This window comes from Oreochromis niloticus, linkage group LG7, assembly GCF_001858045.2.
Source record: "Oreochromis niloticus isolate F11D_XX linkage group LG7, O_niloticus_UMD_NMBU, whole genome shotgun sequence".
In the NCBI taxonomy this organism is placed as follows: Eukaryota; Metazoa; Chordata; class Actinopteri; order Cichliformes; family Cichlidae; genus Oreochromis; species Oreochromis niloticus.
Window position 1 is genome coordinate 46,390,908 of NC_031972.2, and position 23,626 is coordinate 46,414,533.

General features: G+C 41.5%; 1 long non-coding RNA gene across 1 annotated transcript; it reads left to right on the forward strand.

The window, feature by feature from the left end:
* The first annotated feature begins 572 nt into the window (after positions 1 to 572).
* LOC106098137 (uncharacterized) lies at positions 573 to 19,414 on the forward strand. The gene is made up of 3 exons (XR_002062934.2): positions 573 to 2,841; positions 10,693 to 10,772; positions 17,674 to 19,414. It is a non-coding gene; the product is annotated as an uncharacterized LOC106098137 (long non-coding RNA).
* Positions 19,415 to 23,626: the final 4,212 nt, after the last annotated feature.

A 23,626-nucleotide genomic window follows, 5' to 3' on the forward strand; every position in this document is an offset into this window, starting at 1 on the left:
AAAGAGGGAGGGAGGGACAGGCTGGGAGAGAAAGAGCTCTAGCGTGTGAGAAGCAAAGCATAATCAATGCAATCTAAGATGGTGGAAACAGCCCTGCTGTTTAGTAGGGTCCCCCCCCCCTTCTCTCCTCTCCTAGTTCCCTCTGAGGCTCACTTACGCTTCATGTAAATCTGTGCAAGAAATTGGTTCAAACTAAATGTGCGGACCATTATGTTATCTTTTTTTTCCTTCTCCATTTTAAACAAGACAAATCAGCATCTCTGGGGGGCTTTCGCTAAAATGTTCTCCGAACTGTTGAACATTGAATACCGGGGCATGTAGCAGCTGTTTTTCCTCGAGGAAAAAGCAGCAGAGTCTCACCCAAAAATGCTTATCAGCCTTTTTTGACTTTGTGCCAAAATAGCTGCGAGGGTTCGGCTACAGCCTTCGCTTTGTGACAGAGCCGGGGCAAGAAGGAGGCGTCCTGGCCATGCGTTCTTTGCCACATGTTACTGAAATTAACACTCTCCGTGCTTCTCTTTTTCACTTTGTGTGCTTGCGTCCTTGTGTGTGTGTGTGTGTGTGTGTGTGTGTGTGTGTGTGTGTGTGTGTGTAGTCTATTCTATCCATTCAGGCTGCTCAGGCATGCCAAAGAGTTAATGCACTCTGAGTGTGTGTGTGCGTGTGTTCCTTTCAGTGTGTACTTCCAGGTCTGTAAAGCTCCACCACGGTAAGAGATGAGGTTAATAATTCAAGGAGATCTCAGAAGTGTTGCATATTTCAAGGATCCTTCAGCGGGGGCAGCTTATGCTGAATGACTCTGTATTCTCCCGTTTTCCTTGCTTTTCTTTGCGCTAGCTGATATAGTTGCTGACGTACGTTATAGTGGATCCCAGTATGGCGTGTGAGTGCAGGCACTGAGCCTGCGCGCTGCCTGGGAGGAGTGGATTTCTGTGTCATTCTTCTTCCTCCACCCCTCCCACATGTAGTGCTTTCCACCCTCCCACTCTGCCTCGCTCTCTTCCCTTCTGTGTCTCCATCTCCCACCCATCTAATGCTCCCTCCCTCCCTCCCCAGGCCCCAGTGCAAATACAGTTCCTTGCCGTGTTGGACATGTGATGAAAAAGTGACTGGTTCGCGCGCTCTGCTACACCTCCTATTTCATCATCAGCCGAGCTTTTCTACCCCTTCACTGTGTGCCTGTCTGTCTCCTCCTCTTGGATTCTCTCTCTCTCCCTCTCTCTCTCTCTCTCCCCCCTCTCCTCGTCTTCTCTCTCTGTATCGGTCGCTCCTCTCTTTCTGCTAGAGCCACACGCAAGGGGGAGACTTGAGCTCTGCGAGGGGAGAAAAAAAAAAGAAAAAAGTCTGCTGCTATTTCTACAGTCAGGGCCTCCCCGCAGCCCGCCCTTCCATAGATGGATCTTTTTTTTTTTTGGTTTTTTTTTTACTCACTACTAGCTGGATTTTAACCCTCTGCCTCCAACTAGCTGCACAGCAGCTCTGCAAAACCTGGCAACAAGTGGCTTTTTTTAGGGGCCCTTTTCTTACTTTTGGCACATTGATTTTTGCACCGCTCTGGATTTTTGATCGCTGTTTCTTCTGCTTTTCTGTTGCTTATTTTCTAAAACTGTATCTCATTTTCCTCTTCTTTTTTTTGTTTGTTTGTTTTGTTTAGTTTTATTAGGTTTTTTTCCCCTTGCTGGTTTCTAGCCGCGTTTATTTGGTTTCTCTCATTTTGGATCAAAATTTGCCAAGGTGGTGTTTCTCCATCTGATGGGCCTTGATCCACCTGGAATGCCAGGGGCGCCATTTTTGACGGGTAACCTGTTTGTGGTGGTGGGCTCATGGCCGGGATGTCCATGGATGGCAGTCACAGAGTGACCAGTCTCTCAGTAGGGTATACGTGTGCGTTTTAAAGGAGATGTTTCGTAATCCGCGCCAGCGACTGGCGTGAAGTACCGCACCTTGTTTGTATTTACTCTGCTTCTCCTCCTGTTTCCTCTCCATGTCCTCTCTCCTTCGCTGTCTCCTTCTGTCTCTTGCTCACTCTTGTTCTCTCTCTTTCACGCTGACTCGCTCTCCAGGGCAAATGAGTGGTGCGCTGAGCTGGAGCTCTTACTGGGACAGGTGCCAATTGCAAACAAAAGAAATTAACAGGCAATAAGCGAAAAAAAAGGGGGGGGGGGAGCGAATTGTTGAATTGCAAGTTGTTGAGACGTCACCAGTAGCCGTGCATGTTACGTCTCTGCATGACCGGTTTGCGTTATTGTTGCGTTACGTTATCAAGTATTAAAGTAAAACAGAGGTTTGAATACTTTGCCTCACTTATTCCAGTGAAGGCATTTCACTTGAGAAGAGGGAGGGGGTAATGTGGGAGAGAAGCATATAGACTTGTGAATTATTCATGTGCTCAGCCAAGGCTGTGACTGGACTGGTTGTGCTATTTGCATGCATCAGACATGCTGTTTGTCTGTTTGCTAACATTCCTGATTCAAAGACTTGTTAACTAGCAGGCGGCTTAGCTGGAGCCTCGCAGACAGCCTCATGGCCTCCTATTGTTTCAGGCCTCACCGGGCCTGGACCCAGCTGGTGGCAGGCAAGCCGTGCAGCCCTGAGCTTTGGGTTGAGACTGTGGTTGAAGGAGGGGTTTGTGCCTGGAGGTGAGACTGACGTGGGCAATGAGGCTGGAGCTGAGGCTGAGGCACGGCTGTGAACGGGACAGTCTGAGGGAAATCACAGGGTTATGCAAGAAGCACCAAACTGGAGCTTATGGCTTTCTCCTCTTCTTGACAGAGATGTGGATCAAAGCGGGAAGAGCTTCTGAGCCTCGCCGGACATTTAGCGTCTTTGCTCTGGTAACTGGTGAGTAATTTTCATTTAAAATATGCCTATGGATGCATGGTTTCCGATGTACTTTATCCATGTGTTTGCATTTTGGGCTTTCAGTGTTTTGCAGGAATCGCGTACAAATAAACATCTCGATGCATTTGAGGTCCTTGCACAAAGTTTCTTTTCACCTGAGCGAGCATTTATGCATCCGAATTTAAAGCCCCGCACTTAGAACAGCAGGTATCAGAGCGTTAACAGCTATTCTCATGATTTCAAGAACATTTTTCCACTAAAAATTTCTACAAACTCATTCATAGTTTAGCAACACATACAAAAAAAGGCAAAAAAGCACTCTGTTGACTGGATAATCCTACTTTATGGCAATCAGTGAGTACGTGTAAGGCCATAGTTGTGGAGGTATTTCATATGAGTGATGCTGTCCGAGCTTAGAATGCACTGTATGAAGAGAAGCACGTGGTGCGCTGATCATTTCGATCAGTTTAATGTTTTCAGAAGCTTGGAGGACGTCTTAATTTTTACAACTATTTATTTTTAAATGGCAAATTTCTTTGACTTTGTGCTTTTGCAGATTGTACTTGGTAAACTTATATTTTATTCAAGAAAACAGAACAGAATAACTCACCATTTCTTCACCATTTGCTTTTGTATACATAATTTTTGTTAATCGGAGGATTGCTTCATATTTTTTCCCCACTTTTGGATCTATATCTTACATGTCTGAATACAGATTTTATAAGACTTGTGCTTTTGATACAAGCGCTTTGCATACAAGTATAGATGCTTTTGTTTTTATGTTGATACTAATCGCATTTCTCTTGATTTGATGGAAGAACAAACTTGAATGAGCAACAAACGCAGCAGTTTCACCAACAAGAGAATTTCTAAAAATTGACTGTGGATATTGTGAATTTAATGATCAAGATCATGGGAAATCTCTACTGCTTGAATGTTTTTAAGACATTAAAATAGCAAAGTACATTCCCAAGTCTAATCAGAAAAATCTTCTTCGAGGTGTCGCTTAAAAGTATAATCAAATTTGCAGTAAAGCTGTTTTCTGATTGTGTTTTTTGAAAATTGCGGAAATTTTCTAGTTTATTCAACGAAAGTTTGCGTATTTGCCGAATATTCTGCTTCGGATCTCAGATGTGCTGTGTTATGCTGGGTGTCGGGTTTTACATAAAAGATGACTTTTTTGAAGGACAAAATCAAAATGATTACTCAAAGCTTTCAAGAGTGAGGCTTACTGTTGCATATGTAGCTTATTATGCTCATTCATATGAATGTAAGCTTTGCTGTACTAGCTGTGGACACATGGTTTTGGCTGGAGGAGTATCTCGCTACTCCACCCCTAAGGCCTTTTTGGCACTGAATGGCAGGAGTGCAGTGGAAGGTTGCATGTTGAGAGGCAGATGGCAGGGTTTTCAGCATTTTCTCTCTGTGTGTAAAAGCATACCTACAACAACACAACAGCCTGGTACAACCCACAGTGACGCAGTCTGTGCACTGAAGCAAACTAACAGTTTATTGCATCTACACAGCAGAGCTAGCAATGGGACACACACAGACACACTCACACATACACACTAATACAAATTTACAGTCAAACGGGGGTGTAAATGTATTCGTGTAGTTAATAGTAGTTCATAATAATTGTACTTTTTTTGTTGATGCCTTCTTGGTGTATGATGTGAGGTTTAGTCAAATGGTTGGTTAAAAGCATTTTTTGGCGTAATTACCAACAGCAAAGTGGCTCAAATGGCTTCTTCTTTTAATGTTTAAAAAAAAAATTACTTTATGTAAAAGGAAATATGTTTTTAATATAATGCAGAAGCAAAGCAGACGCCAAAACTGCGTGCCACAGCTACAACACCAAGTTCTCAAACTTGAACTTGACTGTCCTTGAACTTGAATGGGGGAAAAAAATTCAACAATTATTCTTAGTCTTAGTCTTAGTATGTTAAGTATGTTGGTTAAAACATATGGTGCTAACAAAAATCCGTCTGAAAAAACGTGGGACATTTTTTAATAGATAACTTTTAAAAAAGTGTGTGTGTGTGTGTGTGTGTGTGTGTGTGTGTGTGTGTGTGTGTGTGTGTGTGTGTGTGAGCATGACCATGACAAAATTATTTGTCATGGTCAGTTATTTTTCTACAATATTCGCAGCAATTCTGTAAGTAGTTTATTAATATTTATTTTTATTATATGTATCATACTGAGCTTAAACATATCTGGTATTTTTAATTTATTACTCACTTTCAGTTTAATTTATATTCGAGATTTGTCCATGTGAAACTCAAATATGTCATAATGCGTAGTAAAAAGAGAAGAAAATATAAAAACGGCCGAATATGTGCGTCCTCATTTTTTTCTGCCAAGTGTAATTGTTTAAAACGAATCTAAAGTTTGTCCCGTGAAGTTTTTTTGTAAGCACACGTCTTCATAGAGGAAACTAAGCAGCGTGAAAGAAAAATGTGTATGCTAAAACACTGTTTTTAAAGTATTTACATTACCGTAGAGATCAGTTTACGGATAGATAAGACACAGCAGCAGCCTTCTTTAGTGTATGTGTGTGTGTGTGTGTGTGTGTGTGTGTGTGTGTGTGTGTGTTTACAGTAAAACAATGGTGCAAGGCATGATTGAGCATGTTTCTACTTGTTGCTGCATCATGTATTTGATTTTTTTCTTAAAAACTGTTTTCTTTCAATTTTGGCATATATATATCTATATCTATATAGATATAGATATAGATATATGTACATATATATATGTACACACACATATATATATATATACATACATATATATATATATATATATATATATATATATATATATATATATACATATATATAGATATATGTACATATATATATATGTACATATATCTATATATATATATATATAGATATATGTACATATATATATGTACACACACATATATATATATACATATATATATCTATATATCTATATATATAGATATATGTACATATATATATGTACACACACATATATATATATATATACATATATATATATATATATATATATATATATGTATATATATATATATATATATGTACACACACATATATATATATACATACATATTGATTGATTGATTGATTTTATTGATTAGCATACAGAATACATATATATTTGACCACAAAAACCACAAAGTACCCTTTTATTATTCCATGACTTTTCAAGTGTCACAATAAAAATTTAAATATATTTATAACTGTGACAATTCTCAGAATTAAATTAATAATAATAATAATAGTTCATAATTATTTAGTTCTACCTTTCGACTAGTGTAAAAAAGGCAATTGTTGTATGAATTATTCTCCAAATTATCATTTATATAGTAGCAGTAAAAATATGTAATTTCTTTTGTGTGTAAAATTGCAATAATCACTTTTTACACACTTGGACATTTTCACATTTTTGAATCATACATAATTTAAAAAAAAATATGTGTTTCACATCAGCAAGAATACATGGAGTGGTAATATTGTTGTATTTTGTTGCTGTTTCATTTTGTACATTTGATGCTCGTGTGTGTGTGTGTGTGTGTGTGTGTGTGTGTGTGTGTGTGGTGAGGCAGCCCTGTGCAGATTGCTGTCTGAGTGTTTGAGTTTGAAGTTTTGAGTATGTGGTTGAGGTCGTGTGCGAGTGCTCAGCGTATTCTTACTAGTGCAACTCAGTGAAAATGAGTCATTCATGAGTACAACGCAGCAATAAGCCACCGACACAGTGCTTCATTTGTTAAGTGGATAAATTGGTATTTTAGATTATGTGATTTTGTTTCATTTATGAGCTTGCTGTGATGTTGTGAATTTCATCCAATTTCCTCCTGGCTAATATGAAATCCAGATTGGAGTGATGAATGGGGGCCAAGTCACCACTCACTGTAAATATATTTTTGTGCCATAATAATGAAGCCGCTTTGAATTCTGCTGCTTAAAGCAGCTTCAGTGTGCCGTTAAAAATACAATAAAACTGAGAAAGCCAACATAATGGAAGTTATATTGTATGTCTGAGCTCTCTGGAGAGCTGTCAGGGTTTGGGATTTTGTTGTCATACTCTGCTGTCTGGGCTTGCTCTACAAAAACGCATGTAGCACTCGTAAGTTGAATGTATTCACAGGTTCACTGTAAAAGTGTTTTCTATGTTTAAAGAATGGACATTTTCTAGCATGTTTATCTCACTGTTTATTATGTGATCAGATATTTCTTAACTGCATGTCTGTTTCTATTAAAAAGACATTTTTAAACTTTTTAAATTACTTTCCCACTTTTTAGTAAATGCTCTTGTATATTAAAGAAAATACATAAAAAATTAAACCTGATGTGATTTTATGTCGATCTAAAATGAGTTCAAAGCATCAATATATTGATCCATCCTATATTTAGGTGCAGGATTCTTACTGAAGCAGTAACACTATGCAGCAGGTCTGCATAGTGTTGCTGCAGCGCATCCAAAGGTCAAGGTGAATTCCACCAAAACCTGCAATAAAATGCTTTTCACTGTGCTCGTGTAGGCATCGTAGCGCCTTCAAAATCCGAGTTAGAAAAGTTTTAAAAGGGGCCTTTTAGTGCAGTCATGCCGAGTCTCTGTATTAGAAGATGACCAGGCCCCCTGTTGCTCTCCTCAACGTGGAAGAATCCATGAGTGGATCTACAGTGGCCACTACAGGCTGTGGCACATACAGGATCAGAGTTACAGTACACAAGAAAGTAGGCCAGGCCTAAACAGAGAGGAGAGAATCTAGAGAAAAAGTCCTCAATGCCTGCACACACACAAAAAAAACATATACAAGCATTTTCAGTGTTCTGGTCAACCGTACAAGTGCTGAAATTATGTCATAAAAACTAAAAAAATTTATAAAATGCTGGGGAAAAAAACCCTAACTATGTATAGATTAACACCTAAGCTGTGTATTGAGGTGTGTTTATCTGCAGCACCACTCCTACTTTATCCGTTTTTTATTTTTATGTGGTTATGTTTGGATGTTTCTGCACCGGAACTTTTGTGCAGTCTGTGTCGGCGTGTAGTCCTCGGGCAGTGATTGCAGGCAGGGTGTGAGGGCGGGACTCTGTGATAACACAGCGACCACGAGCACATTCGGTACACTAATACATAAAAAACCCATTCGTGTTACAGAGACCATGCGCAACCTCCACGGTTTTGATGCTTGTGTTTGCTTCAGTTTGCTACATTTTTGCGGGGTTGAATGTATCTCCAAGTCTGTGTTTCTGCTCGTGTGTCCTTTCCTGTTTGTGAAGCATGCGCTGCGTTCATGCAAAATCTGGCAGCGCGGCATCTTTTCAAAGGGTTGCGCAAGTGCGTTTGCTCGTGCGTTTGCTCGTTCGCTTCTACTTTATCAACGTGAAGCTATCCGAAAACATTGTTTCATTTCTCTAATTCGCCGCTTTCTTCACTTTTTAGTGTGCTCGATCACTGCTGCTCTTTGTCTCTCTCTCTGTTCATTTACAAACAGTAGCCAGCTGCAACACAATTACAGGCACATATGCTGATGCTCTTACATTCATATTCCTGCACCAAAAAAAAAAAAACCCTGCTTTTTCTCACCCATCTCATCATACATGGAAGCCATTAGTCCATTACCCTGCTGACTACTGAGGACTGGACTTTTTTTTGTTCCTTCCTGTGTTAATCAGGATGTCAGCTGGGAGTGTCACATGTAATTTATCCACAAAACCACAGCAATTCCACAGAGACGGTAAGTACAGTCATAATGACATAATATTGGACTGGGACAAAGTTTCAAGGCATGACAGAAGATTAGAATTTTCCTCCCCTGTACGTATCCCTCTTTTTTTTCCTCCAGACGTTCTGTAAGTAAAAAAAAAAAAACAAAATTCACATGCTTGCTTTACATCATGAGCTCTTGGGCAAAAGTTTGTTTCTTTTTTCCCCTCAATTGGACAACTCTCACATTTGAAAACTGAGCACTGTTTTCTCATGAGAGTGTGTTAGAAGTTTGACACATGTAATATTTGAGCATTATAAATACTCATTGTTTTTCTTTTCCTGCCCTAATCAATGCATTGAAAACGCACTGAGGCTATAATGCGCAGCATCACGTGCGAGTGTCTCTCGGCACACATCGTCGGGACAGATGCTTGTTTTATGTACCTGCCAGGCAAAGCGATATTCCAGATAATGCTCAGCTGCACCCACTCGGTTTTTCTTTTCCAGCACTCATATATTTCTTCAGCTTTTGGCCTCTGCTGTCGCCAAGGCAATTTAGTCCGAGAAAAACTGCAGAATCAGCAACCTCGTTCCACTCGGAGGTAAAATTGGAAGTGTTGAAAAGCCTCGCCTGCAACCCTTCCCCCCCCAACTATCAAAATACTGTAAATCCCTTTCCTTCAGCTCACCTCCACTCCATCACTTTCTACTGCTCGTCACTGATGAGCTAAATTATGTTGGCTACATTTACTGTTGGCAACGTTTAGCGAACTGGATTGGTTTGGGCTGTTTTTTTTGTTTTTTTTGCTCATTTTGTTTGACTACAGTTTCTGCTGACTTGTGCCATGTAATACAGCAAATACAGCACTTGATGTTTATGTAATGTGCATATACTCAGGTTTCCTTGCTTGCACTCACCAAAAGGTTTTAGAATTTCGAGTGAAATATGACAAAAGCCTCCATACCAACATAAAACCCACCGAGATAATGTATGTGTAGTTTTCTTTCTATACTCACAACCATTCATGTGGTATATTCTCATATCATGTTGGCTGTCCCATCTGCACACACACAGGCAGGCTTCATGAGTCATCAACATGTATATGCACACAAACAACATACCCACACACGCACAGAGTGCAGTGGGTGCACAGCTCGGACATGAATCTCTCTCCGTGGAGGCTGGAGGAGTTGGGTTACTCATGAGCCCATAAACATGTGCTGGCAACACTCCGAGGTACTGCACTGTAATTACAAACGTTAGAAACAATATATAAAAGACCCTTTGCCCGACAAGGCCATGCTCCGCGCTGCAATTAGCATCCGTGTCCAGAATTATCACCCTTTGGCAGCTGCCGCCGCACCGAGTGAAAGCCTTAAATCGGCAGTGTCCTCCTGGGCCCGCGAAATTGTCACATTTGCTCTTTATTCTCTTCTGCGCGTATTTTTTATTTGCGCAATCGGAGATTTGGCTAACGACGCCTATCTCTGTCACCTCTCTTCCTGTTCCACCTCCACGTGATGGCGTCACATGGGCACGACGTACGATAACCAAAAAGCTACCTTGTACATTAACTCTGCGCAGCCCGCACATGCACTCTTCTGCGAACCGAGCATACTGTGCCGCATGTGTAAAACAAAAAACAAAAAAAGACTTATTACGCTCACAAGTACGCGCAGATGCACCACTTCACCCACGCACATGACACTGTGGGCTTTCGGTAACACGGTGTGCCAAAGCGTGCACATGTATGCAGCGAGTGGGCGCTACCGGGCGAGGCCGAGGCCACAGAGGAGCTTGTGTGTGTGTGAAGTGTGCGGGTGTGTTGGTGTAGGGCGGGCATGCGGCAGTAAGAGTTGGCCGGTGTACAGGCCAGCAGAGAGGGTGCGGTGTGTTACATGTTTCGCTAATGAGTTTCTTTGGCCAGGCAAAAGTGTAGGGCGAGCTTATTAGTAAACAGGCTACAGAGAAAAGACCCTACAGCCCTCTGCCGCTGCTACTGCTGCTGCAGGCTACCCAACCGATCAGGCTCTCTGTCTCCGCTCCTCTCGATTGTGTTTTTCGCTTCCTCTCTGTTTACGTTGCTGTAAATTGTCTCTCACTCCATTTTTTTCCCCCCTCCTCTCTGTCTTTCCTTCTCGTAGGCAGTGAGACAGAGTTTTGAGCTCCAAACGCAAACAGTTTTGGCCAGAGAGAGAAATTATGCAAACACACACTGGCGATTGTAAGTACCCCAACGTGTTAGAAATGTTTTGGGCTTTTTTTTGTACAGGATGATGTATTCTGATGCTGTTGCATTGTCTTGCATTTCAATTTCATTGAGATAGGGGCCTGTAATTAAACGCTGTGCAGGTTACTTCCCCGCTTTGTCTACATGTATTTTCTTTCTCTTTCTGAGACTTATTATGATGTGAGCCTGGAACAGATTAAAATCATAATGTGTTGTGCCCTTATCCCTTTTTTTAGAAAGGCCAAGGTCCCGATGGCTTTATTAGCGCAGCACATTAAGAAAGAAAAAAAACAAAACAAAGATAATCTTTTCGCGCACATGCGCAGAAAACACTTATCCGAACTGCCCGCTAGGCAAGGACTCGACTCTCTCTCTCTCTCCCTATGCATGGTCCTGAAACTGTTAGAAAATGGCTTCCACTCTGTGCCTTCCAGCTCCCAGCTCCCTGCCGCCATTTTGTGCATCGCTGCCAAAGTAGTCAGGTAGCAGAGGAACAGAGTAAAGTGGGAAAGAACAAAGTGGGTGCGACTGGATGCTGGGTTCAGGGGGAAAAGGAAAAAAAAAAAAAGTCTAATAAACTGTGAAAAGGTGTGCAAATTGAGGAAAAGTAGCGCTCTAATGTACAGTGACAGGACCATTAGCGTGCCTATTTCTTATGGGGAAATGTTTTAATTGTTGTTGGCTGATTAGATAAAAATCAAGCGGCCTCCACTCTGGATCACTTCCAGCTCCTCTTTTCAACAAGCTGACCTCGAGTGGACACCATAAACAGTGCCTTTTTTTTTCATAGGGGCAAATGTGCACTGGCAGTGGCCACAGTTGTGTCGCACCCTTGCGCGCTCCCTCCAACCCCCGCCTGCTTTCTCCCAACATAACCTGCTGTCTTGTAGCTTCTTAAAGCCAGTGAATGGATAAAAGCTTTAACCTCTGCTTTTTAACCTGTCTCCACCCTAACCACAGTGCACCGAGCTGGAGCTTCAGCCCATAACTGCGGCTGTATTGTATGGACTTAGTAACCCCAGGCACCACCCTGCAATCTATAGCTATAGTGACTAGCTTCCTGCGGCTCTGGAATTCTGTGTGCGCTACACGTTTGATTATAAGTGCAGATGTTATTAAAGCCCTTCTCTCATTTACAGCCCACAGACACTAAAGCAGGTGTTCAGTAGGTGTATAAAGCTCTCTTGATCCCCCACTACCAGTCTGAAATGACACACACCATTTCTTTTCATTTTTGTTTGCTTTGCTTCTGGGACTGTTTCAGGTTAACAGCCCAGTATTGCAACAGCGAGTTAAAGAAAAGAAGAAAAAAAAAAGGTCTGGGGTTGGGAGAAAAAAATCATACATAATATAATTATCATAAAGTCATAAAAGCAGAAATTATGTTAGAAAAAGCTAAATTGACCTAAAAAGCAGGGGGGGGGAAAGACTTGCTTGTAATTGCAAGGTTGGATGAACCTCATCACACCAGCTCCAAGAACTTTGTTATACATATATATATATGTGTGTGTGTGTGTGAAGAAAGGGGCTAAAGTTCCACGGAAAAACAGCAAATATCAGCTACACAACACTGTAAATGACCAGAAAATAAACGAGCGGATCGACACCGCTTGTCGGGTTGTATCTGTTAATAGCTTCGAGTGTTATAAAAACTCCCTTACTGTATCATTGTGCCTCACTGCTGCCATGTAACTGATTTAGACAGTAGGTGCAAAATATAGCAGAAGTCCCTCTGGCAGTAAAACCTGGCCTATTTAGGCCTGTCACATACACGCTCTCTATGAGACAGCCACTCAGTCAGCGGCAGCTCCGAATGCACTCTGTCCCCTTTGACTGCGCACTCCTTAATCTGCCCATGTGCTTGCATATGGGACAGAGAGGCCTCCATATTGTGTTTGTAGTATGAATTATGAATCCTGTTGCATAACCGTGGCCTGCTTCTAGGGCATATCACTACAACATCTACCCAGAGACCAAAGCTTGAATACATTTACCCGGCCTAGACCTCTTGGAAATAATACTGTGAAGCTGTGCCTGCCTGCATTTGTTTATGGTTATATAGAGCAGATGGCCATGCAACAGGGTCACATAGACACGCACTGGCTGCCTCACTTGTACTGTCACACGCACAAAACCTTATAGGCAGAAACGTAGCAATCTTCAAAGCACTGAAGGAGATTGAAGGCACAGGAGTTCATTCAGTCATTATTCTTTTATACCTCACTGTGTGGGTGGGGGGATTTGGGTGGGTGGGGGTTGGGGGGGGTATTAAAAGTTGTTATCAGGGTATTTAACTGTATATTCCCATTTATGCTGGCAGCTATCCTGGAACTGTAGGAACTGGTGCTAAAAACTTCTGCCAAATCAATGCTAACTATGGTTAACTGCGCTGTATTTACAGCCTTAGATTTCAGTGGTGAGCCTGACTAAACGCAGCTGTAGCCTGAGAGTTACAGGCTCTTGAAGGTTACAAACTGTGCAGATCCCCGTCTGCCTACTCTGGCCTGCTGTCTGTCAGCTGAAGTTCATATTCAGGGAGAAAGGTATTTGTTCAACCCTCTAAATATAGCTGGTGACAGATGCCGCTCAAAGGGGCACTGCCCATTTGAAAGGGGCCCTGCGAGCAGGCCGGCGCAGAACACAGTGCATGTAGACGAGTCAGAGCTATAGGCTTCCTCTAATAGACTAATAGGCCTTGTAGGTCACCAGCAGCCACATAGCAGTGCGCATTTCACCAGAGCTCTTTAGAGTGGCAGTACGAAGATTAAGATTTTGACTTCGATGAGCAAAAAAGGTTGCTTTTTTTGTATTTTTATACATTTATTTAACTCAGTATTGACGTAACCCACTGTGGGAAACTAACACAGTTCAGACCTGTATCTATAAAAATGCTAGTGTCCTAAGCAGAAGAAGGCGAGGGAGCATACATAAAAAATAACCCCACAAAGCATAACGTGAGGGTTAACATCACTTTAAAGTGAAATTATGCACTTCTGTACCACCTATGCAAAATAAAACCAAAAATCCACCTTTGAATTAATAATAAATTCTCATTATTAAGTGCCTTCAATAACTAATTTTGAATGTCTTGAGCAATAATCTGTTGAGTCATTGAAAACGTAGACAGGCACCATGGCCCAGGGGGCCCAGATTTGCAACAGTCTTGAGACACCTGCTTTCAAGCTTTTTTTCTGGGTAGACCTTTGTCTTGCTGTGCATCCTGCAGCCTGTGTGCATATGCATGCAAATGTGTGGATGTTTCTTTGTGTATGTGCGATTGTACACTGCGTGAGAGAGATGAGAAGCAGCTGGCAAGGTTGGGCTGAGTGGTGTGGGCAACCCCTGCTGTGTGCATTGTCATTACAGTGATTGGGGTCTCATTTTTTTTACCTCTAGAGTTGGGGCCGCAGGGCCACACTGGGATGAGCTAAGTTTGCCTAATCCAGCCCCCCTCACCTGGTATGTTTATGGCTCTGCTGCGGGATGGAGGGGGTGGAGGGGCATAAGTCAGTGGGGCCAGTTCATCTCGCAGTCTTACAGGCAGACACACACTTTAAGCACATTGGCGTGAGTACATGCACAATTGCACATGTATGCATTTGCTCATCTGCATGCACAAACACCACAAGTGTCAAGTGCGTTCAGTGCACATGCGCTAATGTGCTCTTGCAGCATCACAAACACGCGCTATGCACACACTGTACATTCAAACTTATTCATGTGAACTTTGAACTCCCTGTTCTTTCACTCCTAACACACACTTGCACAAGGTTTGCAAGCTCAGTATCTGCCTCATGCAGAGGTGACGGGGAGGTCAACCTGTCTGACTTTGAGCAGAATCCCCCTGTGGCTTGCCCCAGCCATTCCCCCTGGCATGTGTAACAGGACCTGCCCATGCAGCCTCTCCTCTTCCCCCAGCTCCTGTCCTCCTCCTACTGCTGCCTGCCCCTTGGCCCTGGTATAAATAGATGGGTCATGCCTGCTGTGCTATCCGTATCGGGGGGGGGGGTGAATAGTCCACCCTGTCTATCTACAAGATTCCTCGTGTCTGCACCACTTCTGCTGTAGCAGGGCACAAAAACACATAAAAAATCATGTATTTCTGACCACATCATTTATGACTAGAGACCACACACTAATGTGACCATATTGAGTGTGTATGGGTGTACTTGCAAAGTTGAACTATGAGCACCTGTCAATCACCGATCACCTGTCTGAGGAGGCATGTTGTGTGTGTTTTAAAGTGGGGAGTGGATACAGTCAGTATAGTGAGTGAGTGATCTTTTTACCCTGAATACAATGTTTTTTTTAATAGATTTTATTGTATTTTATTTTATTTTTTTTTTTTTTTTTACCCCTCAGGATTTTTGTACATGAGGTAGCCCCTCAAGTGGTGTAGTGGTTAACACATATGCTTGGCAAGTCAAAGGGCACTTGTTCAATTCCAGCTGGAGACATACATCCCTTTAGGGCTTGTATCTGGCATCTAACTCTGACAAAGCATGCAGAGCTGCCTGCTGTGGTGACCCCTTGTGGCAAGTGAGAAGCTTTTTGTTTTTGTTTTATTTTATTATTCATGAAGGTTGGCCTGGTAGTTTTTGGTTATCAAACAAACGGTTAAATGAATGGTATAGAAAACCTGTGTCCACAGTGACTTTCAGTACAGATGATGTAATAATTGTCTGATTAGATATTAGCCTATAAGTAAGCGTATGATTTCAAATTTTCCGCTTGAAATTTTGTGCTACTTGCAGATCTCATCGGTTTGACTAGGTCACCGGATATGCAACGTAGTTGTACTTGTGCGTTGTAAACTTTATTGCATTTTTGGCCAAATGTCAACTATTTGCCTCTACACACAAGTATAGAGACAAAAAATGCAAATTGCATGACTTTAATGAACTTGCCAGAAATATCCCCTTGCAGTAAAAACTACATTGCTAGTGCTACTGCACTGTCACCTCTAGATTTTATGGTGAAACATCAGAAGTCAGTCTGCCTGTGACCAAATAAAAAATGAGAAGGTTTAAATATTAATTTTACTGCTGTAGTGGTTTTCATTATTATTTATTTATTTTAGGTAAATGAAGAGCATTTAATATTTGCTGACGTTTTTTTCTGTAACCATCTTTTATGTCAGTGATGCAATGTTGCAGAGGTTAGTGCTGCTGCCTCACAGCCAGAAGATTCTGGTAATGAACCATGTTCATGTTGGTATGTTCTGTAAGCGCAGAATAGATGAGATACATTAAAGCTTTGAGCGGTCAGTAAAACTACAAAACATGGTGGAAATTTGTAATTTGCAGGAATGAATAATAAGAATCTGAGTAGGATATTACATTAAAGTGGCCTTTAAAAAAAAATCTACCCACTCGCTGACCTTAAACCGCCAGAACCTCAAAGATCAGGTTACAAGGTTATAGCTGAACTGATTGGCAATGTAGCACTTAGACTCAAGTGTGATTAAGTTAAAGTGACGTTTTAAGCAGCGCCTAGCTTTGCTGTGAACACTGTGTGAAAATATGATTAGGTAAATCAATAAAATGTTTTACCTTACTACCTTTTTCCAAGCTTGTGTGCATGTGTTTCAAACTGTGTCCTTCTGTATGTGCATTTGGTTATGCATTCACGTGTGCATGCATGTATGTGTTTTATGGGACATTGTGAGACAAAGATGTGCAGAAAGCAGAACTTGAGCTGAGGGAAGTGTGAGGCTGAAGCAGTACTTTAGTTACAGAGCCAGCTTGTTGAGTTTGCACGACAACCAGAGAAGAGTTCCAGATTGTCCTCTATAACTATGGTAAAAAACCAAGTGTGCAACATGAGTATGGACCTGTGGGTGTGTGTATATATGCTTGCATTTCATGTTAGTTCTCTACAGTACATGTGCGTGGGTGTAAGCGTGAATATTTCCCTGTCACTGGAAGATAGCAACTGGCTCTGACTTCACTTGAAAATGATAGCTTTCCTGGACAAGCACTCTATTGGTCAGGACCCCAGAGTCATATACTATATTAGATTAAAGTATGTTCAATCAGCAGATGTAGAGGACAATGTGTCTTAACCCTACATTATGAAGTCTGGGCCCCACGCCACTGAGCGTTTTGCAGGACTGCACAATAAAATGAGTTACATGCTTTAGCATACGGTTTTCTCTATGTAGGGACTGATTTAGCTCCTAAAATCATTGCAAGTTGAGCTCTATAATGGAGTTTGTTCAATGTTCAGGCCTTCTGCAAAGCAGTGTTATTCTAGAGTGTCTAAATATATGAATTCAAGTGTTGTCCATCATAAGTACATTAAGCCCTTGTAAATTATGCGAGCTCCGTTTGTCATTACTAAATGTGTGTGCAAATGTATATGTGTGCTAACTGTAGGTTGCCATATTTCTTCTCTCAGGTTGTTTCTGTCTGCAAAGTGTCTGTTTGGTCCTTTTGTGTCTGTTATACTGTACAGGTGTGTGCCGGCGCATATTTACAACCCACAGCTCGATGGTGTAAGTAAGGCAGTGTTGAATAATGCAGAGAGCCTCAGACTCACCACTGAGCAGACACAATGGGGCCTCTCAGCTCAAGACATACTGCTTTGTATTGTGCTGTGCTGTACATTTCTGTCTCCCCAGTACAGTAGATTATATACAGTCATCAGCCGACTGTATGGCACGAAACACGCACAATGGTGTGGTTTTATCAAAGAACACATGAGCATGAGCCGCACTGTAAATAAACATAACCCCATATACAAACTGCAAGCAAAGCCAGACACGTCTTCACCCAAAAGTCCAAAATGCGGCGTTTGAACCGGCTGCGGTGTTTGCAATTGATCTCACATATGTCAAATCTAAAAGTCATCATGCTGGAGTATTTTTCTGTTTCCCCTTTTGTCTTTGTTGCAGAAGTAACAGATTTTCCCTCTTGGGTTTTTCCACATGGAGACTACCTGACATGCTGCTGAAACCGTGATGGAGGGAGGAGGTTATAGGCCAGTGGGCCCTTCCAGCCCCTTTTCTCGATGTATGTTATATAGCAGGTGAGAAACATTAACGGAGGCAGCAGCAGCTGCAGACCTCTGCTCCACACATGTGGGCCAGGATATGAGCTAGCTTGAGCTCTCCCACTCTCAACTTTAGTGAGTAAGGTTATCACTCTCCACTCAGAACCACAGGAAACAGTGCTGCCAAACTGGAAACAGCATAGCTCTGTTTAATTTGTTTCAATACGTTACTTTGAACACTGATCTTAATAATATATAGGTTTGCCAGAACTTGATCTAAAATGATTCTATTTGCTTATTTGTCATGTGACTGGCCACACCCACCCTAGCTTCTAAAAGCTATGTGACATTTGTGAAAATTATAATGTTTCTGAGTGTTTTTGAGGTTAGAGTGTTTGCTATACAATGTTCGTTATGAATATACCATTTAAGTTATTTACTGGTTGCATTTGAATATGGAAATGTCTTGGCTGTGCAATTTGCTTGAGACATGTGTGCCTTGTTGGGTCATTTGAATTACCCTCCTCAGCCCGGGCCATGAACCCGGAGACCCAGTTGTCACATTGTGTTTTGAGCACACAGACTCTGGCCACAGCGGTGAGGTGTCCCAGAGGAGAGTGGCATGTTTCTGTGAATCATAACCGCTGTTCTGTGTTCAGTGAGCCGTGTCAAAGCGGATTACCTGCATGAACGGGGACCTGAAAGGACTTTGTTTTTAAAGACTGTCCTTTGGGGTGAGGTAGTAGGTTGTATAGTTTTAGGGTCGTACCCTTCCTGTCAGATAACTATACAACTTACTGTCTTTCCTGAAGTGGCTGTAATGTCGTCAGATGCCTTTGGGGAAGTGCACGGATCCAGGTCGACGCACTGCTTGCTAACGGTTCAGTAGCACGAGTTTGATAGCAGAAAGTCATTAAGGACTGTAGCCGCTTTGTGCAAGTCGTTGAATGACAATAAAGTACAACTGTGTTTTCATTGTAAGTGTTCATTCTTTTTGTGTAAAACACAACAACTTCATATCTCAGCAGACACTTTGCACTGCGTAATCGTTTCCAAAGGTTGCTCCTGTTTAGCCGCCGGTCTCTTTGTTTATTTTCTTTGCACTTGTAAAAATCTAAAAGAAATCATCACAATTTGGGGGGTTTTAGTAATTAAAACTCAACAGAAATCTCGGTGTTTGCTTTTCATGTAGGTATGGTTTTTGTCAAATTCTGTATATTCATTTACAGATTGTATATGTCATCATAACGCTTTTATCATTACCAGAGATTTTACCCAGCCTGTAGGGCCTTTACTGATGTTCGTACGGGGTGAGGTAGTAGGTTGTGTGGTTTCAGGGTAGTGATTTTGCCCAATCAGGAGATAACTATACAACCTACTGCCTTCCCTGAAGGGCAGCAATACTTCACCATTCACACACATCAGGAAGCATTTTGTTCATATCATTAAAAAAAACTCCATATTGACAAACTAAACCACATGAATCATCTGAGTCTAAGAAATTTTATATAAAGATGTCAAATCAGACCATAGCAGCGGAAGAGGCAGCAGGTAAAGTCTGTGCAGTAAGGAAAATGTCTTTGACTCAGATTTTTTTATTTTTTTGCTTCAAAATTAATAATAAAAAATAAGGTGATTGATCATTGCTCTTTGGTGTTCTCTTCTTTGATTTATTCTCTCATTGGATGTTTCAAACTTTTGAAGCTCCTTCGGTTTCCAAAGTATCTTCCTGTGGTAAAGTTTACATACAGTTTACATACAGTGCTGGGTCTCTTATTGGGAAAAGCCAGAACTTAATCTGAACTATGCAAAATCATGGAAAGCCATTGGTCTGTCCTGACCTCTTCATCTTTCGAGAAATATTGGAACCACAGGTGGCGTCCTGGGATCAGCCGGGGCCCTCGATGTGTTCTAAAACTGCAGAGCACAAGATATGGAAAGAAGAACCATGGCACTACAGGGGCCTGAAGCATATGGCAGTAGATGGTGTTTTCAGTGTTCTCTTTCTGGCCAGCAGCACATATAAATACACACACACACACACACACACACACAGATGGATAACAAGGTAAGTGCCAGCCGCTTTCCCAACATGGACATCAGACATACCTCAGTGTCTGAGACTGCAGCCTGGTATCTCATATCAAGGTCAGGCTTGAAGTTGTCACTCACAGCGAGAGTTCTTGCACACCCTTGGATTTTTTTAGCCAGTTGTCACATAACAAGTGACAACTTTGCGCAAGAAGCAACTATTTCTCATTTTTGACATAATCCAGTCCCTACAGGCACTAAAACTCCAGTGTGTTGCACTGCCACCTGTATATCATTTCCTATGTCAGAGTTTCAAACATATCAGACGTTATCAGCCATGCTGAGCTTCTTGCACAGCTACCAGATGTCTCTGACACAAAGCTTGACAGCACATCACTGGAGTAACACTGCTCAGAGCTGTAACATTGTAGCGTGGGAAGAAGTCTACCACAGCACTGCATTCTGTGTGTCTAGACCAGTGTTGGGTGTATTTGTATGTGGGCTGCACCCACTGGGTAGCTGTACCCCTGCCAGCCAACAGGCTGAATTGATTTGATCCTCGGCCATGGTGATGGAGCAAAAGGGAGCTGAATACTAAGCCTGCTGAGACAATGGCTCTGTGTGCATCCTGTCTCTTGGGTTGCATCTCTAAAGGCCATGCTCCATCCTTCATCTCCTCCTGCTTTGCCACTTCACCCAAAACACTACAAAAAGCTCTGACATCCGCTTTGGGATACCCACCCCCCACCCATGCCAATGCAATAAGGAACTAATGAAATGCTTGCAAGGCTCAGGCTGACACATATGAGTCAGAATTCAATAATATACTGTTGCTTTTTCCAAAGTTGCCAGGAATTTGAAAAGAAGAATACTTGCAGCAGCGCTTTTATAAGAGCTTGCATGATGTCATGCCTGTATAAATGGAATGGTGTTATTGATTGAGTGTAAGTGGATAGGATTGAAAGCTCTGTGTGGGCAGGTCCTGCAAATAAACCACTGAGCAGTTTACATTTGCTGAAATGAAGCAAAGCTAAGCGTGGTTTCAAAATAGCTTCCGCCACCACATTAAATATGCGATGATAAAATGAGTTTGAAGTATAGAACCAAGGAAATGAAATTATTTTGTTTGCGTATTTATATTTTCTGCACACAGAGTCATTTTTAATTAATCACATTTAACACTGATCCATCCAGTCACCAGACCTCTCTCACTCTTTAAAGACATGGCAAAGGCGCCACCTAGTGGACGCTCTACAATTATCTTTGTGCCATATTTGCTAAATATTTTATTTCTGCCAGTCACGATGTGTGATTCTTGTTATTGTGGAGCTGTTTATCCACAGTCCGCCCATGCTAATAGCAAATAAATAAATGAATGAATAAAAAGACACTTAATTGTATGTCAATTTATTTATTTATTAACCATGAACCATTTTGGCCACACTGAATTATTTGACCATTTGCAAATTCATATTCTTTCAATACATTGATGAGTGAATCAAGTAATCATTGCAGTAATACCAGTTAGGCCTCCAATAAGTTGACCACAAAGGGGTGATTGTGACTGGATGACTGGATGCAGGCAACCTGGGAAAGCGGCTGTTGAGTGCTCGTGAGTAGGCAGACAACAGTGATGCACCTACATCACAAACAGAAGAAATGAATGCTGCGGGCATCAGTGTCCTGTCGGTGTGAATGTTTTCCCAAGGGAAACAAATACAGACATTGTTGCAGACATTGTTGTTGCTAATAGTGGAGATTACATTTTGGGCAGTTTAGCCTGAAATGATCTTTAGCACCATAGTACAAAACTGGCTGATTAAAACAAAATCTGTTTTCTACAAGGTATTTGTGAAAATCCACAGTTTGTCTAGAAGATGCTTAAAAAACATGTCATGTCCTTGCAAGTTCTCCAGCTGCTGTTTCTCACCAGCAGGTGGCAGTAGAGGTCGTGTAAAACTCCCATAAAGACTCAAAAAAAATCCAGCCTGCTTTCAAAAGTCCAATCCAGGGCCTAAAACTTGATTTGTGTAACTGGCAATATCGAGGTCGACAATGCTAGCATCTAGCATCAACTAGCACGTGTTGTTTCACTCCAACATTGGGTCACATGTCATAGAATCCTGCTGTCATACTGTTAACACACAAACACAATGTAATGTAATTATGGACTCATTTTTGTTCAAGTTCTTCCTGATTTCAAGTTGGGGAAGAAAACACAGTATTAAGCAGACAAATCCATGATGTTCACTGTGGAGCGCTGAGTCTTCGACAGAGCTGTAATTCTAAGGATGGGTTCTCTTTCGTAACCACAAAGTACTTCATCACACAGTTGCTTGTTCAGAGTTTGTTTTATTACAACTAGGTTCACTTCATGGACAGACATGTTGTAAGCAAATGGGGGCAGCTGTCATTAAATTATCTAGATGTGGAAAGTCTCCCCTTAATTGGGAAACCAGCTGTGATCCAGACAGAGAGTCTTGACCGTAGCCCATTACTGTGGACTCTGTCTGCTTTACTGAGCTGTGTTGCAACGAGCCGTATCTTCTCGGTCTAATGTTTCTCCGTGTCCTCCTCACACGGTGAAGTCGCCAGCAGCTGTGGAGAAGCCTTGTGAACTGGAGCTGGTATCAATGTGGATGTCCATAGGAGCAAAAAGTCATTCCCATGTAATAACTTGACTTTTTTTTAAAGTTTCTTAAAAGCTTCTCGTGATAAAAGATTCAAATATACTTACCATATTTGGGTTTTCTGAAGCCTTAACTGTTCCCAGAAGTGAGTAATCTGAGAATAACTGGACTAACAATGGACAGTGCTCTGAATAATTTGGGCTGTTAGGTAAGGTAAGCCAAGCCTGAGTCACCAAAAAGGCATCACAGTTATACTGATCCACAGGAGACTGGGAGTGGAGGGTATGATTTAGCTGTGGGTGCTAAAAAAATACAAAAGATATCATATCAAGGGTCGTGGAAGATGGCAATGGGATGTCAAGAGTAAGACTCAGACGCACACACAGGTAAAACAAACTTTATAGTGTTTACAGGTGTAGTAGTTCATGGGATAGGTTAGGTCAAGGCTGACACACCCACTGAAACTATGTCATAAATTAAATCGCTGTGTTAAACAAAAGATCCAACAAGATTTTGGTGAGTTATCAACAAATGACCCATAAAAATGTTGAACAAGGTTATGTTGTTTTTTAGGCATTTATTATTGAGACCAAGCATGAACATATTGAGTAGCTGTTGCTACAAATTAAGAACCAGTATAATACCATATTACACAACAGGAGCCATGAGCTGTTTTTTTTTAATAGATATATTTGTTTGTTTTGTTTTGTTTTCTGAACACTGAGTAGTTTTGCGTTTGATAATTGCAATATTCTTTGGTATCTTCATGCAGCTTCACTGGTTATAAAGAATTTTACACGTTTACTGAAAACCTGGATGAAAACAGTTCAGCATCAGGTCATTTCACTGTACTCCATTGTTTTAAAGCTATTGTTAATATTTAGCATGCAAATGAAGCTTTTACACGAGCTTATTCACACAAACATGCACATGTGGCCTTGTTAGAGATCTGGTGTTTCAAACATAGGGCTCAGGGGTCACAATCAGCCTGGTGAAGACTCCAATCTGACTCACTGGATGGCTTTAGAAAATGAGGGTATACATGTTGGACTTAGTATTTAAGTAAGTAAGGTTTTTTTCTTAAGCACTTTTCACAAACAGTAATAAAGTGCTGCACACAAAAAACATACCATTAAGTGACATGATAGCTAATAAAATGATATACAGTCAGACACAATAAAATAAACAGGTAGT